A 7,449-nucleotide genomic window follows, 5' to 3' on the forward strand; every position below is an offset into this window, starting at 1 on the left:
TAAATATATATATATATATAAATATATATATATATATATAAATATATATATAAATATATATATAAATATATATATATATATATATAATATATATATATATATAATATATATATAAATATATATATATATAAATATATATATAAATATATATATATATATATATATATATATATATATATATATATATAGTATATATATATAGTTATATATATATATATATATATATATATATATATATATATATATATATATATATATATATATATATATATATATTTTATTAATGATATATATACATATATACACACAGAAACAAAGATTCTTCTATATAGACATTAGAGAAGATTCAGCGGTATGCCATGCACCTGGCTCTCCGCTGTTTTCATTATTCGTCATATCCGACTCTGCTATGTGATGCACATGTATTCTTGCTTCACCACCCTGTAATGAAATATTGTTTGTTACTAATTGTTTTCAATAATACATTATTTTATTATATAATATTTAATTTATTAATTAAAAACCCTTTCCATATTATAGAAAAAAACTAAAACAAGAATCTATATAAAACTATAGAATAGAATAGACTAATAGAATAGAATATATATATCATATATATATTTATATAAATAAATATATATATATATAAATATATGTATATATATTTATATATATATATATATTATTATATCCTGTATTATTCCAGCCCATTATTAGAGATAGTAGCCACCTCTTATTTTGGTTTTCTTTCATTATTAGTGCTCAGAAAATTAAATATATCTACATATTTAGTCAAAATCAATTACATTATTTTATCTTATTCATAGCATAAATGTTCACAAAGATTACTAAAAAGAGATTGAATTAGACTACAGCAAATTGGCAAACTTTACCTTGTATCTGTTTCCACCGTGCTTGTTTGGGGCGTTCTTCAACATATCAGCAATACTTGTCTCAACATCTCTTTCAGTTGCATTAGTGTGGGTGTTGATACAGGCTTCTGGAAAGTTATAAGAATTAATTAATATATATAATTATAATTCTTTTTGTCAGGAGACAAGAAGCCACAGAGTAATAACATTGTTGGCTTTTATTTAGGTGTTCCCCTGTTCTCCAGTCTTCCTCCGTCCCCTCGTCCCCTTTGTCCTCCCCAGCATTCTCCATTCCCCTGTCCCCTCGTCCTCCCCACCATTACCCTCTCCTCTGTTCCCTCGTCTTCCCCACCATCCCCCCTGTCGTCCTCCCCACCATTCTAAACTACCTCATCCCATGCATTCCATGATGGTCTGATGCTTCCATCTGAAAATTGGGAACATCAAAAGATCTGACTTCCCAATTTTCTGATGGGAACATCAAATGATCTGATATTCCCATCACTGAAAAATAAAAACAGATAAAAAAAATGATATGAAAAAATAGAAAATAAAATATACTCATGAAATGAACAGAATGGTTAACAACGCAGCTCAATTGCAATGCAATGTCACAATAACATTTAAATATACTTTAAGATATAATCTAGAAGAAAATAAGGATATTGAAACGGTTCATGAACTCTATTTCAATAAAGGACACTATGGGGAACTTTGAAAAATAGTTATTGAGTATAATTAGACAGACTTGTTGCTAGGCAGAGGAGTAATGAGATATATGGCAAATTTTGCAAAATATACAATGAAGGTACACAAACATTCATACCCAAACAAAGCAAAATGCTAGGTAAGAACAAAGCATTTGGCCCGTAGGAGAAAGGAGATACCCACAAGACTAGAATACAAGTCATTAACAAGCATGCAAGTATAATACATAATACATGCAGACATATATATAATCCAAAAAAATGTCAAATTTACGTACTTATTATTACATTACAAATATCCAAGGTTTTGAAGACACGTTTCCTCTTGCGCCCAACGAGTGAATACTGAGACCAGACCCCATAGGTCCCTATCCTCCTCATCATTCGTCTCACTGTGTCTCCACAGCTTGCACCGCCCATTTGAGACAGCGTCTGGACCTGTTAAAATAATGCATAAGCTGTAAGGTAATAGAGAATAATATATATCTTTCAATCTCAACATTAGATTTTCTAATTTCCAACTGTATTAAATAAATAGCATTAAAATATTTTCCTTCTTAACTATTACAAAAATCAACGAATTTGAGTAACTTTTGCTTTTGTTTTATTTGTACCTTAAACATAACACTGAACAATCAATTATGTGCCACCCCACCTTCCTTCATCTGCAAAAAAACTAATCAAAAGACATATGTACAAGGCTAAAAAAATTCAGCAACACTTACCATACTCAGGCTAAAAGAATTAAGCAACACTTACCATACTCTTTTTATATTCACTGTTAACTTTTAGCTCATGTGACAGACTATCCACCTGCTCAACAGTTTCAAGTGGGGATGGAAGAATGTCTTCCAGGATTGGTATATCTCCATGTGTTTTTGACATATGGGTTTCCGTCATTTTGACAATATTCAGGAATTTTGCAAAAATAATGGCATTTACTATTTTTAAAAGATTATTAGCAAATTTACAGAAATGGTGCATTCGGAAGACAAAACCGTGGTAGACATGGTTGGAACAAGTTAGGTGAGAGGGTGGTGGAGGCCAAAACCATAATCATAATCATCTGTATCAAACCTTATTACAGGTAAAACCAGTAGGCAGTCTACTGTATTTTATCAAACCGTTATTAGTATAATAGATCTCGTAATAATTTTGCAAAAATAATGGCATTTACTATTTTTAAAAGATTATTAGCAAATTTACAGAAATGGTGCATTCGGAAGACAAAACCGTGGTAGACATGGTTGGAACAAGTTAGGTGAGAGGGTGGTGGAGGCCAAAACCATAATCATAATCATCTGTATCAAACCTTATTACAGGTAAAACCAGTAGGCAGTCTACTGTATTTTATCAAACCGTTATTAGTATAATAGATCTCGTAATAATTTTGCAAAAATAATGGCATTTACTATTTTTAAAAGATTATTAGCAAATTTACAGAAATGGTGCATTCGGAAGACAAAACCGTGGTAGACATGGTTGGAACAAGTTAGGTGAGAGGGTGGTGGAGGCCAAAACCATAATCATAATCATCTGTATCAAACCTTATTACAGGTAAAACCAGTAGGCAGTCTACTGTATTTTATCAAACCGTTATTAGTATAATAGATCTCGTAATAATTTTGCAAAAATAATGGCATTTACTATTTTTAAAAGATTATTAGCAAATTTACAGAAATGGTGCATTCGGAAGACAAAACCAATTTTTCACTTTTGACAATTGAGCACCTGCTACATCCAGATTCTAGGGAGGAAAGGAAGGACGATCTTACTGGATCCCATAGCCTCTCCGAGGCACAAACCAGGCTTTTACATAACCCCCCCCCTGCACCCGAGCTTTTTAAAATAGTAAATGCCATTATTTTTGCAAAATTATTACGAGATCTATTATACTAATAACGGTAAATAAATAATAAATAGTAAATAAATCAAAATCAGTTACATTATTTTATCTTATTCATAGCATAAATGTTCTCGAAGATTACTAAAAAGAAATTGAATTAGACTACAGCAAATTGGCAAACTTTACCTTGTATCTGTTTCCACCGAGTTTGTTTGGGGCGTTCTTCAACATATCAGCAATACTTGTCTCAACATCTCTTTCAGTTGCATTAGTGTGGGTGTTGATACAGGCTTCTGGAAATTTATAAGAATTAATTAATATATATAATTATAATTCACTTTGCTATTCCCCATTCCACAGTCCTCTCGTCCTTCCCACTTCCCTGTCCCCACATCATCCCCACTATTCCCACTTCCCTGTCCCATCGTCCTCCTTACCATTTTCCCCTCCCCTGTCCTTCTTCCTCCCCCACCATCTCCCATTCACCTGTCCCTTTGTCCTCCCCAGCATTCCCCTGTCCCCACCATCCCCAACTCCCCAGTCCCCTCGTCCTCCCCACCATTACCCTCTCCTCTGTCCCCTCGTCTTCCCCACCATACCCCCCTCTCGTCCTCCCCACCATTCCAAACTACCTCATCCGATGCATTCTATAATGGTCTGATGCTTCCATCAGAAAATTGGGAACATCAAATGATCTGATATTCCCATCACTGAAAAATAAGAACAGCTAAAAAAATGAAATGAAAAAAATAAAAAAATAAACTATACTCATGAAATGAACAGTATGGTAAACAACACAGCTCAATTTCAATGCAATGTCACACAAAATTATTAAATCGAAATGAAAATAAATTGAAATCTATGAAAATTCAAATTATCAATACAATCGGAAATATTGAAATAATATCGCAACATAATATAGTGTGGGTTGCTCTTACGTGCAACAGACGGTGCTGTTTTTCAAAAAAGGCATGGTTTTACCTGTCACAAGTGTGGCATCTATACTTATACTCACGAAATGAACGGTATGGTAAACAACATAGCTCAATTGCAATGCAATGTCACAATAACATTTAATAACAATAATAACAATAACATTTAAATATACTTTAAGATATAATCTAGAAGAAAATAAGAACATTGAAACGGTTCATGAACTCGATTTCAATAAAGGACACTATGGGGAACTTTGAAAAACAGTTAATGAGTATAATTAGACAGACTTGTTGCTAGGCAGAGGAGTAAATAATGAGATATATGGCAAATTTTGCAAAATATACGGCACACAAACATTCATACCCAAACAAAGCAAAATGCTAGGTAAGAACAAAGCAGTTGGCCCGTAGGGGAAAGGAGATACCCACAAGACTGGAATACAAGTCATTAACAAGCACACAAGTACTACACTACACAACAACCGCACTACTACCAGAACTGGACGAATCACTACCAAAACAACACATTGCACATCACTACCAAAACAACACAACACAACACAAGCATTGGCAAAGAATTATAGACCAGTTGCACTAACATCCCACATAATAAAATTATTTGAGAGTGATCAGGAGTCAGATTACTAGTTTTATAGAGACCAATGACCTCCACAATCCAGGCCAACAAGGATTTAGAGCAGTTTCTATGATCGAGCCACTGAGATCTATAAAGAATTCTGATCAAGAAAGAGATCTAGGGGTGGTTTTAGATAGAAAACTATAACCTGAGGATCATATTAAGAACATTCTGCGAGGGGCCTATGCTACACTTTTTAACTTTAGAATTGCTTTTAAATACATAGGTCAAAAAGTTTTAAAAGTTTTAAAAGTTTTTTAAACCTCTCGTGTATCATGAGTGTGTTAAAGCATCAGATGGTGCATTCAGATGATGAATATTACCTAGTTCCTTCATCTGGGAAGAATGAACACATATTGGTGCATTCGGATGATAAAAACTAACTACTGTAGTTTAATTGATCAACAGACTGTATATCATATGCAGACTGTATGTGGATCTGCGGGCCACTCCAAACAACAGCCTGGTGGACCAAGCTCCACCAGGGCTAAAGCACAAAGTGATATAGATGTGATAGAGAAACTAGGTCAAATGGAGGAGTAGGTCTGTATATTAAACAGCACCTGACGTGCACAGAGCTACTAAACTCAATGTGGTGGTAGAGTGGTGGGGGGGGGGGGGGAAACATTGCAGAAAAAAACAAAAATACAATTTGGTCAACAAAACAGCATTGTTTAAAATAGAAGACATGGGTTGTCATTTTGGGGGTAAGGTAGGTTACATTGAGTTAATTAGTTAGTACTTAGTTTTTATCTTAAACTGGTTGGGAGAGGTACAGTGTTGCTGTGCTGGTGAAAGAACACCTAAAGGTAAATTAAATAATGATTGCGAATCCACAAGAAGTTGACATAATATCGCTAGAGATCTGCAATCAGGATGATAAACTTTCCTTAAAGAATTTGACAAACACTTGCTGATAGGACATGAAGTAAATGAAATGTATGTCAAGTTTTGTGAAATATATGATAAAAGCACAACAAAATTTGTACCAAAGGAGAGATGCAGAACTAGGAAAAGGGGTTTGTTCAACAGAAATTGCGAGAGGGCCTGAGACCCAAACACACACAAATGGAATCAATATATAGCAAGAGGCCAAACCCCCAAACATACAAGCGATGCAAAGATGCGAGAAACAGCAGCAGCATTAAGGAGAGGGACTTAAGGACCATAAATAAAGTGTGAAAATAAACTCGAGTAAATTTTTTTAACTACTCTCGACAGTGAAGAAAAACAAATATTCAGACGATTTGTGTTAGAATCATTAATCTTACACTTTCGGTCATATTCAACAACACAAATACATACACACACATTCCTGTTGCTGTAGCAAGTGAAGAATTACACACACAGATCACAATAACGTGATGCATCAAATGAACAAATCCACAAGGGCCGTGACGAGGAATCGAACCTGCGTCCGGGAGCATCCCAGACACTGCCTTAATCGACTGAGCTACAACAGGGTAAAAGGGTTGAAACCGAAGTTCTACTGAACTTACTGGATCCCATAGCCTCTCCGAGGCACAAACCAGGCTTTTACACAACCCCCCCCCCCCCCTGCACCCGAGCTATGTCAACAGGCCGTTCTCCCTCTTCGCCCTTCCGAATGCACCATATCAGTAAATTTTTTAATAATCTTTTAAAAATAGTAAATGCCACTATTTTTGCAAAATTATTACGAGATCTATTATTCTATAGAATAATGCATATAAATGCATATATGCATATAAATACAAAACATAAATACAAAACAAGTAAATGTAAATAATTTTACCTTGCACCTAGATCCACCAAGCCTGTATGGCGCGCGTTTCAGTACTTCGGAAATCTAGAACTATCTTGAATCTCTAATCTGCAATGAAACAATACATATTATTGCACTTACCAAAACATGGATGAATGTAGAAAATACAGAACTATTAGCTGAATATCAAATAAATGGATTTAATCTATTTCACACAGATAGATATATTACACCGTGTATATTAGGTAATACCTAACATACACGCCTCCACACACACTACATTTGAAATGTAGTCTCAAAAAGACTACATTTCAACAGCAAAGATTACTCCATAAAAAAATATTTAAATTATTGACCAACATGAGAGAGGGTTAGCCAACATGAGGGTTGTGTTGATTGCCTGAAAATATTTAAATTGTGTAATGTATTGAATGGCATTTTTCAAGTTATATTCCTTTCCTCCCTAGAATCTGGATGTAGCAGGTGCTCAATTGTCAAAAGTGAAAAATTTGGTTTATTCAACATACACGCCATAGACCGGCTTGGGAAAAAAAGTTCATAAAACCCAGGGGCCATAGACCGGCTTGGGAAAAAAAGTTTGTAAAACCCAGGGGCCATAGACCGGCTATGAAAGAAAATTTGAGAAAACCCTGGGGCCATAGAACGGCTATTTAATCCCCTTGAACGGACCTGTGCATGGACCACTGA

The 7,449-nt window shown here is 34.4% G+C and overlaps 1 long non-coding RNA gene across 1 annotated transcript; it reads right to left on the bottom strand.

Moving 5' to 3' along the window:
- Window positions 1-335: 335 nt before the first annotated feature.
- LOC138361653 (uncharacterized) lies at window positions 336-6,851 on the bottom strand. The gene is made up of 4 exons (XR_011227087.1): window positions 6,772-6,851; window positions 3,612-3,718; window positions 894-1,000; window positions 336-441 (listed from the first exon to the last, which is right to left on the bottom strand). It is a non-coding gene; the product is annotated as an uncharacterized lncRNA (long non-coding RNA).
- Window positions 6,852-7,449: the final 598 nt, after the last annotated feature.

This window comes from Procambarus clarkii, unplaced genomic scaffold, assembly GCF_040958095.1.
Source record: "Procambarus clarkii isolate CNS0578487 unplaced genomic scaffold, FALCON_Pclarkii_2.0 HiC_scaffold_560, whole genome shotgun sequence".
In the NCBI taxonomy this organism is placed as follows: domain Eukaryota; kingdom Metazoa; phylum Arthropoda; class Malacostraca; order Decapoda; family Cambaridae; genus Procambarus; species Procambarus clarkii.